General features: G+C 42.8%; 1 pseudogene; it reads right to left on the reverse strand.

The window, feature by feature from the left end:
* Window positions 1-7,647: 7,647 nt before the first annotated feature.
* LOC130556654 (uncharacterized) lies at window positions 7,648-10,548 on the reverse strand (annotated as a pseudogene).
* Window positions 10,549-10,783: the final 235 nt, after the last annotated feature.

Raw genomic sequence — 10,783 nt, forward strand, 5'->3', positions numbered from 1 at the left:
GCATTATATTCAGTGATATTCATTCTGCAGAAGTGTGCATCTGGCTTATTACACAGACTACCTGTATTTACACCACAACCCAATAAAGATTAATGTAATTTTAAATACATGTGAATACATTATGAAAAGATAAAAAAAGACAAAAACAAAGTTTAAGGCTGATGCTGTCATGGTTCTGCCTTCCTAGTCATGTTTTTTTTAGTCTGGTGGCAGACCCATGACAGACCCACGTGTTAAGTGTGAGAAAGACATGGCATTGTTTAGATATGGGCATGCCATGTGCTTTCTCGTGTCGTCTTTGGCCTGTCCCTCTCATTCCTTGTATAGCTTTCCTCCTGTGTCTCATTACCCACACCTGCCCATTGTTATCCTCCTTTGTTAGTCCTCCTATTTAATGCCCTTGTATTTGCTGTCCTGTGCTGAATCGTTTTGTATATTCCCCGTGTGATACTCGTGTTCCTCTTGCCTTGCCAAGGAGTTATCTGTGGATTACCTTACCTTGCCTTGTGTTGGACGTTGTGTCGTGGTTCGTGAGTTTTGTTTGCTTTACCCCTTTGAGGGAAGGAGTTGTTTTTTGAGTTCTTGTTAAGTTGTCATGTCCTGTTTTCCCCATTGTGGGTCTTTGTTTTCTGTTTTTTCGTTGTCATTAAAGTCTGTTGTTAGCCCCTTCACTGCCTGCCTGCACTTGGGTTCTTCTCTATACATATCCTGACAGATGCTGTCTTTAAACTGAGTTAGAGGAGCATATCACTAGGGCTGCAGCTATCGATTATTTTAGTAATTGAGTAGGGCTGTGATGGTCGCCATGACAACCGCGCCACTGCGGTGGTCGATTGCCACCGGCAGTAGTGCATGTGACGTCACACACACTATTAACAATCATAAAATACAAAGTTTTGTACACTGTTGTAATAATAAGATATAATTTGGTATAAAGCATATGCCATTTAGTTGTAAAGAAATTATTAAGACTATAAAACTAATTCGCAAATTAGATTGGAAGGTGGGTGTTAGCGCCCCCAAATCCAGTCTGTTCTGCTTTCAGCAAATTAGCTTGTTTAGCGATGGCCCTTGTTGGGAAACCAAATACTACATCGCCGATCTGGGAGCATTTTGGATTTGTGCCAAACGAGAGAGGTGAACCAATAAACTTGGATGAAGCCATATGTCGACTTTGTGGGAAAAAAATAAGTGTTAAATGGGCGAACACTTCAAATCTCAAGAGCCATCTCCAGTCATGTAACCCATCCGCGTTTGCACAAGTGTCTTCAAGTTCCCGTGATCACAAACGACCAGCTGGTCAGGTTGGTATTGGTGAGGCATTTTTCAAACTGACCAAATACAAAAGAGACAGCGACAAATGGAAGACGCTAACAAGAAATGTGGCAACATATATATAGTTGTCGAAAACGTGCCACTGCGCACCGTGGAGAAGCCTGCATTCAAAGAGATGCTGCATTCCTTCGACAAGCAATACGAACCACAAAGTAAAAAATATTTGTCCAACACGGTCATCCCACAGTTATTTAATGAAACCAAGCAGACCATCATCGCTGAACTGCAAGAAAGGGATTTCTTTTCCGCCGCTACCGATATGTGGTCGAGCGTTAGCATGACCCCGTATATGAGTCTGACCGTCCATTTTGTAACAAAAGAATGGAAATTGAAGAGCAGGTGCCTGCAAACTTCGTTCACCCCAGAAAGTCACACGGCTGAAAACTTATCTGAAAATCTCATCAATGCATTCCAAGGATGGGGTTTGAATGAAAAAAAACTGGCATGTATCACCACAGATAACGGGGCCAATATTGTAGCCGCTGTAAGGAAATTAGAATGGCCATGGCTGAACTGTTTCGGCCATAATCTTAACCTGGCTGTCACAAATGCCATGTCAGCCAAAAAGGTGAGGACAGCCAGGGCCATGGGGTTGTGCCGAAATTTGGTGGCTGCATTCGCCCACAGTTGGCAGAAAAAGAAAAAACTTAGAGAAGAGCAAGAAGCCCTAAACCTACCAACGCAAAGTTTGATACTGGTGAGTTGAAAGATTTATGGTATTGTCAATTATTTGACGAAATAGGGGGACCAATAGACCATTCATTTGAAAAACTCTTATTTAGTTGAAACGCATGTTTACATTATAATAAAACAACTTTATTGGTAAATTTAAATAAATATCGTAGGCCTACCACTTTTTCTTCGTTTTACATTATACATATCTTTTTTCTATATTATAAACGTTTTATTTCATTAATTATAAAGCCAGTTTGAATGAAAACAGTGAGGGATTTAAATTAAAAGAGAAATATAAATAAATAGGAGAAATGCCAAAATAGGTAATTTAAGATAACAAAATGTTTATATATATTGCGATAAAAACACTGATCGTTTTAATTTGCATGATAATATTTGTATATTCTTTTAGCCTTAGTTTTGTATTTTCTTGTTCCTTCTCTACACCAGGACTGTCCCACGCCATGGGGAAGCAAACAAAAAATGATTCAGAGGGTTTTGGAGCAAGCCAACGCAATTAAAAGAGCGCTGGATGACCGACAACATCAACACCTTAACCTGACATGGCAGGACATCGCAGTTCTTGAGTCGATAAATGCAGCACTTAAGCCAGTTGCAGAATTTACAGATGTTTTATTGAATGAGAAAGTTGTCACTGCGTCATCGGTTAAACCTGTGCTGAGGCTGCTGACCAATGATGTCCTGGATCCTTTACCAGAAGATTGTGAATTAACAAAAAAACTCAAAGGAAAGATGATCGCTGTCTTTGATGATAAATACAAAGCAATAGAAGGGAAAAAGATCCTATCGAAAGCAACCTCTTTGGATCCTAGATATAGGAATAATTTCGAGATGGAAGACATTAGAGACGAACTCATCGAAGAGATAATGCAAATTACCGAAGATCAGCCAGATAACACTCAAACTGAGGAGTCACTGGATGCAGGGGAAGCCAGGGTTGCTAAAAAGTATCTATGCATTTGCGCAACGAGCACACCGTCTAAACGCGTTTTCAGTGTGGCTGGAAACATCGTAACACCAATGAGGTCCTCCCTTAAACCGGACAAAGTCAACATGTTAGTTTTTCTGTCAAAGAATTTAAAATCTGTGTAGAAAAGCCAAGGTAGGCTTAAGTGTTTACGTTGCATTTGTGTTTACGTTCTAAATCAGACCAACACAGATTTTCTAGCATGTGATCCAAATTGTTACGAATTTTTGAGAATTACGAATGTTTGTTTAACTTTCTTATTTAGGCTACTTTCTCGTTTAACTGTATTACTTATTTGAAATTTATTATAGTGTTTTATAGGCTGTGTGTTCACTGATGGATCGAAGTGCTAATATAAACACGCACGTGTTAATAGAAGTTTGAGCCTGTTGCGAATTTTTGCAACAAATGTTTGTTTAATATTCAACTTCCTTATTTAGGCAAGTTTATTATTTTGCTGTATTATTTATTTGAGTCCATTACAAATTTTTGCAACAAATGTTTATTTAAAATTTAACTTTCCTATTTAGGCAAGTTTATTATTTAGCTGTATTATTTATTTGATATTTATTTTAGTGTATTGCAGGCTGTTCGCTGACTGAAGTGCTAAAATAAACACGCAAGTTTGTTAATAGAAGTTTGAGTCTCTATTTATTTTTTGTGTTTTTACCACGCCACCGGGGGTAGTTAGTCCATTACCACTGCGGTGGTAAAAACCTACCACCGTCACAGCCCTCCCTATAATTGAGTATTCTAAAGATTTTTCCATCGATTAATCGGGTATTCGGATAAGTACTTTTTCTTTATTAAAGAGCAGTACTAAATATACAAACAAAAATAAGACTGGTCTCTTAAAATGAACAACTAATTTGTTTCCTTTTTATAGAAAATTTTACATATTTATTGCTGAAATTGCATACATTAATATCTGTGAAAACTAAACCCTTTTAGTACATTACATTGCCATATTACATTCAAAATGCAATATAATACAAATGTATAAATAAGGAACATTAATAAAAATAGAAAGCATAATTACAAAGGTAAACAACTAACTTCAGCTTATGCATGATGCATTTAGTTGATCTAAATTAGTTTTAGTTTATTTTTTTACTATTAAATAATATATTTGTCCACATAAAATACAGAGTTAACCAGACTTTTATTTTGGCAGGTTGTCGGAAGACGCTTATTTTCACTCAAACAATAAAATGTCCTTGAAATAAACTCTCAGAGCAACTCTGGAGATGAAGTTCATGTCTTCATAAAGCGCAGACGCAGACAAATTCATAATTGAGCATGTTAAACTGTGCAGCTCATTCACTCACACACCCAGCATTAAAAAGCTAGCATTACTTGAGTATGTTTTACAAGCAAGTTGTATTTTGTCTTTCTACTTTAAAATGTTGCATTTAATTCAAAGTGTTACTTGAGGTTCCTTTGTTATTATTTGTGCACTAATACATCAGTAAATTTAAATAAAAATGACGAGTAATATTTACTTGGTGTTTTGTCATTAAATTAAGCAATGTATAAAACTGATGAACGCAAGTAAATTATACTCCACACAGCCATATAATAGATGCGCATGCCCACTTTGGACATTACAACTGGCGCGATTCGCATGAAGAGCCTGACTGTGTGTTCCCACCAGACGCGAATGAAGCGTTAAGCGCGAGTGATTTACATGTTAAGTCAATGCAAAGACGCGATAGACCTCCTTGCGGTGCGATTCGCGCGAATGAGGCGCTGCGAATGACGCGATTCGCGCGAATTGAGCGTTTCGGGCGTTTGACGCGTGATTCGCGCGAGTTGAAAAATCTGAACTTTGGCGAAAATTCGCGCCGCGTTAACCAATCAGGAGCTTGCTCTAGTAGTGACGTGCAGCGTCTGTGCACGAAGGCAGCCAAGAGAAACAGATAAGCAGCGCAACTGAAGTCTATTTTAATTATAAACAGAGAGCGTCTTTGCAATAACTAATCACATATTTTAAAACTACAATACTAATTTCTCGCTAGAAATGCAATCAGAAGTTGTTGAAAGTGAAAATGAAACTTACATTTATACAAAACTATGCTCCAATGGGCATTTCGGCCGCCATTTTATTTTTTCGAGCTTGCGTCTGTTGTGAATTTCATGCGCGAATTAAGCGAGTAAACTCAAAATGTTCAAGCGTCCAACTACGCCGAATAGCACGATTCATTCGCGCAAGTCGCGTTTGGTGGGAACGCTCTGTTAGGAAACGCGCAACGAAACATTTTTCAGCGCCAGAGGGGATTAAACTATGGTAAGTCAATAAATGTTTTCTTTTTAATTCATGTAACGTTAGTAACGTTTGCAGCATAGTGCAGCCAGGGGCGTGGCAAGCTTTTCAAAAGTGCGGGGATGGATGTGGTTTGTTTGTTAACAATAAAAACGATGAATACAATGACAGAAGGGTACAAAAGGTATAACATACAAGATATAAAAAGCTTCCCATTTAAATGAGTGATACTAGAAAAGTATAAAAACACAATCGGTGGTAAGCTTGATAGTGACATGGATCTGACAGGACTGTGACTGAGACTGATAAATTTTGCTTACTTGTGCCTTGAAAAGCATATAAAAAAAACAAAAAATGCCCACACAAAGCCTTTTCTCTGGTGGTATAAATAATGTAACAATTTACTGTTTTTAAACATTAAAATAATATGCACTTTTCTTTCATAGTTCTTCAACAGGTATGCAAACAATGACATCATTTCTCACTTTTTTCTCCTCAACAGGTACAATCAAACACAACAGGTAAGTATCCACAAAAGTATTCAGCTAATCAGCAAACAATGCTCAAAATATCAAAATCAATTGCACTGGCAATAAACCCATAAATACACTGCTTAACAATGACAATTTGTCCCTCCTCGTCGTCAATTCCCTGCCTTCTTCATCACAGTTACTTTATACATTGCATTAAGGCTGCAACTAACGATTATTTTGATAATCGATTAGTTTGACGATTAATCGGATAAAAATGTAATTACATCTTTTGCTTATCATAAGTAAATCAGATATGGGAAAAGTATACACAACTGAACTCATTAGCCTTCTCCCAAAATGTTGTGAATGCCTCCATAATTAACACACCTGGTGAGTTGATTCATGTGTGTCATATTAGAAGCAACTGACAATAGTCTCTCCCAAATGTTGGAGCGAGGGGAAGGGTCGGCCAAGGAAATATTTTTTTTGTGCCATGAAAAGTGAGATATTTGTCATTCAAATGTAGGGAAGTACAGTAAAAAGTAAACAGAAAAAGTAATACTTAAGTACAAATACTCAAAAAGTGTACTTAAGTACAGTACTCAAGTAAATGTACTTCGTTACCCACCTCTGAACTAAATAAACCACCAAATCAGGGTATTTAGCCTATTATGTACTTTGCAAAGTGCAAACGCCACAAATTGGGTTTTACTAATATAATCTTTAATTTTGTCATTTAAAACACCTCTCCCCTTTAAACTTTAAAACTGCGCAGCTTGAAGAGATGCATGCAGAACACGTCGGACTTTAAAACTGCGCACCTCGCGCTGCACGGAGAGACACATGTATCGAAAGCCAACAGGTTCACAATTCGCGTGCTTTTGATCGCCGTATTAATATTAAAACGCCGATTTCTTAACGCCGCCTGGCGTTAAATAAGCGCCACCTGGCGCTAAATTAACGTCATACGATGCCACGCGTTTAAATAACGCCGATCGACGTTAAGTTAACGTCACACATCACTCAAAATGCAAACTTATTAGCTAATATACATAGTCCCTCCTCTTCTGGGTTTGCAAGCTCTACGGCAAGTCAGAGGCTCGGAGCATCCAGTACAATTTCCAAGAGCGCTGTTCACTTAAGTTAACTGGGGGTCTGGCACGCGATGAAACCGTCTGATCATAGTGTCACCTCAAAAACATATCCAGCTTAACCAGAAAACAAAAATGGAAAGAAATGAAAGAAAAACAATAGGTTACTGTCGTAACCCTGGTTCTCTGAAACATCGAGTGGAGAGATCCACCTATGGGAAGGGCATCCGTACCTGACCTCTGCAGAAGCATCTAATTGCACCAAGTCTGGCTAGACAGACAGAAGCGCGCAGCCAATGCCAGGTAAGGCACCACCCCCTTACCTGAGCGCATATAAGGTCTGCTTGCGTTGCTGTTCCTCAGTAAGTATATTCGCTTCTCGTGCAGCAAGCGGGGCAAAGCTGGTGGATCTCTCCACTCGATGTTTCAGAGAACCGGGGTTACGAAAGTAACCTATTGTTCTCTTTCATCATCTCGTTTCGAGATCCACCTATGGGAGAGACATGGACAGCTCCCCGATTGCCCACAGTGAGGTTCTGAAAGCCAGAAAAAGACGGTCACCCCCAAAGGGGCGGTGCATGACATGTCCCATAATTATTTCCCTGGCAGCCCTGATGCGCACACATAGCTGCTGCGCACATACAGGACAGGAACATGTATGAGGCACACACATGTAATTAACCCAGCAACACATATATACCACCCAGGCCGGAATGTGAATGCATGCTTGGTGACATGAATGCGCACGGCCCACCGGCCCGTTCAACCCTCGTTACCATAACAATGTGTAAACAGGAGGTGAAGGAATATAACAAGGAGGGGCTATGAAGACCCCACTCCTAAAACAGAATGTGCTACCAAGGTTTTGGTGACATCCAATCGGTAGTAACGCACAAACATATGGGGAGAAGCCCAGCTGGCTGCAGAGCAGATGTCCTGCAGTGATACTCCCCTGAACAAAGCCCAAGAGGCAGCTAAGCCCCTCGTGGAATGAGCTCTGATGGTACCTGGGGGCTGCACTCCCCTTGATTCATATGCAACTGCTATAGCGTTCACAAGCCAATGTGAGAGGCGCTGTTTAGATATGGGACTCCCCTTATGAGGGGGTGCCCACGAAATAAAGAGCTGGTCGCTCTTCCGGAAAGCACTGGTCTTGGACATATATGCCTGTAATGCACGAACAGGACACAGAGCATTCAGCCTCTGATCCTCCGCAGAGGAAAAAGGCGGAGGGTGAAAAGGGGACAGCTCCAACACCTCCGAAGTGAACGCAGGGAAACATTTAGGCATAAAAGCCGGGTTAGGCTTAAGAAAAACCTTATCTCTATTCAAAGAGAATTTAGTGCACGAGGGATGTATTGAGAGTGCATGTAGCTCACTGACACGTTTGGCTGATACCAAGGCCAAGAGCATAGCCGTCTTGAAAGACAACAGCTTCAAGGAAATACCTCCCAGGGGCTCAAAGGGATACTGAGACAGGGCCTCCAGCACCAAGGAGAGGTCCCATTCAGGGACGGTTCTTCTGATGACTGGCAAGGAGCGACGGGCACCCTTCATAAATCTGCGGATTAAAGGATTCTGCCCGACTGTTGAGCCCTCAAAGCCCACATGACAGGCAGAAATAGCTGCCAGGTAGACCTTAATTGTGGAAAAAGACCTGCCTTTATCCCTAAGGTCCTGTAAGAAACACAAAATATCAGGAACTGAGCACTGATATGATGTGAGACTGCGCCCATCACACCACTCTTCAAACACTTGCCACTTACAACCATACAAGGACCGTGTAGAAACGGCCCTGGCATTTTGTATAGTGGCAACCACACGCGGGTGAAGCCCCAGCGCGTTAAAGTTTGACTTCTCACGGGCCAGACCCAGAGAGCCACCCTGTCCGGGTGTGGGTGATAAATTTCCCCGTTCGCCTGAGACAATAGGTCTGTGCGGAGGGGGAGGTGCCACGGCTGGGCGTATAACAGAGGGATTATCTCTGCCAGCCACGGTGCTTTGGGCCACCTGGGAGCTATTAAGGAGAGACAGGCCCTTCTCTCTCACTCTGGCCAGTGTGGGAATTATCAGGCACAGAGGAGGAAAAGCATACAGCAGCAGCTTGGGCCATGGGTGGGCCAGTGCGTCCACCCCGAGGGGCGCGTCCGAGTCCTTTAGCGAGAAGAACATAGGACAATGGTTGTTTTTGCGCGAGGCGAATAGATCTACGGTTGCCTGTCTGAATCGCCTCCATATCATGCCCACTATCTGAGGGTGGAGGCGCCAATCTCCGTAGAGTGGGTTCCCCCTCGACAGAAGGTCCGCACCTCTGTTCAGAATGCCTGGAACATGAGAACGACAGGAAAAACCGCTCGCTCCACACCAAAAGCTTGTGAGCTAGAGTGTGAAGTTTCGGTGAGCATAAGCCGCCCTGCCGATTGACATACGCGACTGCTGTGGTATTGTCGCAGCGCACGAGCACATGATGTCCTAGCAGGCGAGGCAGAAAATAATTCAGAGCTTTCCATATGGTCAGGAGCTCTAAATAATTTATGTGTGCTGAACGTAGTATGCTCGGCCACACACCGTTCACCACTCTGCCCTCCTGGGTGGCACCCCAGCCTGTTAGGGACGCATCTGTCGTCACAACTTTCCGCATCACTACCGTTCCCAAACGGGTCCCCTGTGCGTAAAAGTCCGCGTCTCTCCAGTGGCGAAGAGCTGCCGTGTCACAGAGCGGCAGAGATCGCGTACCGGGCTGAAATGTAGTGACAAAACCCATTTCATGAATGCTCTCATTCGCAGAAGTCCCAGCGGCAAAACTTGGATAGCTGAAGCCATAAGACCCTGCAATCTGAGGCATGTGCGATACTGCACTCTCGCCCCCTCTCTGAACTGCGACACGCAGCTCATTAGAGAGAGGAAGCGCTCCTGGGAGAGACGCGCTCGCATGGAGACCGAACTAAGCTCCAAGACCAGGAAAATCACACTCTGGCTGGGTGTAAAATTGCTTTTGGTCACATTCACCCTGAACCCGAGAGATGTGATGTGTGTAAGCACGCTGCAGGTGTCCCGCAGCACTTTCTCTTCTGATTCGGCCACGATGAGCCAATCGTCTATGTATGTCAAAATCCGCAGACCTGACATTCTCAGGGGAGCCAAGCTGACCTCCGTACACAGACAAAAAGTCAGAGTGCTGAGTGAGAGCCCGAAATGAAGAACAGTGAATTCGTAACATATGCCTAGATAGGCGAAACGAAGAAACTTCCTGTGTGGCGGATAAATGTTTATGTGGAAAAAAGCATCCTTGAGATCGACGGAAGTGAACCAGTCGTTCTGTTTTATGGCGCGGGCCAGAGTGCCGTGGTTTAACATTCTGAAATTGTATTTCCTCAAATGTTTGTTCAACATTCGGAGGTCCAAGATGGGGCGGAGAGAGCCGTCCTTCTTTGGGACCAGGAAATAACGGGAATAAAACCCTTGACTTATCAGGCTGGGAGGTACCACCTGAATCGCTACCTTCATTAAGAGAGAAGAGATTTCTTCTTTCAGAATGTGAGCGGAGCTCTCCGCCGCGTGAGAAGAGAGAACGCCGTTGAAAAGCGGGGGTTTCATTACAAACTGCAGTCTGTAACCCTGCATAATTGTTCGCATCACCCACTCTGGAGGCGCAACAGTCTGCCAGGCGGACTCGTAAAAAGCGTCCCCACCGGGGCCGGTGAAGCGCCGAAATCCTCGCATACGCTCTGTTGGCTCCTTTGCGATGCAATGGCACCATCTAGCGGACACACTAGGGGCAACATGCGTGGATTTAGAAAGATGTTCTCTCTCTGCAGAGAGACGTACTCTCCCTGAAACGAATTCAATAGATTCGTTTGTTTCATTGTGTTTTGTGTTGGGGAACACCGGGGCCGAAGCCTTTATTAGTTGGGTGAGGGGAACAATGTGTGTGCTGTGTGGTAACACTGTTTGAGCA

Source organism: Triplophysa rosa, linkage group LG7 (assembly GCF_024868665.1).
Source record: "Triplophysa rosa linkage group LG7, Trosa_1v2, whole genome shotgun sequence".
NCBI classification, from domain to species: domain Eukaryota; kingdom Metazoa; phylum Chordata; class Actinopteri; order Cypriniformes; family Nemacheilidae; genus Triplophysa; species Triplophysa rosa.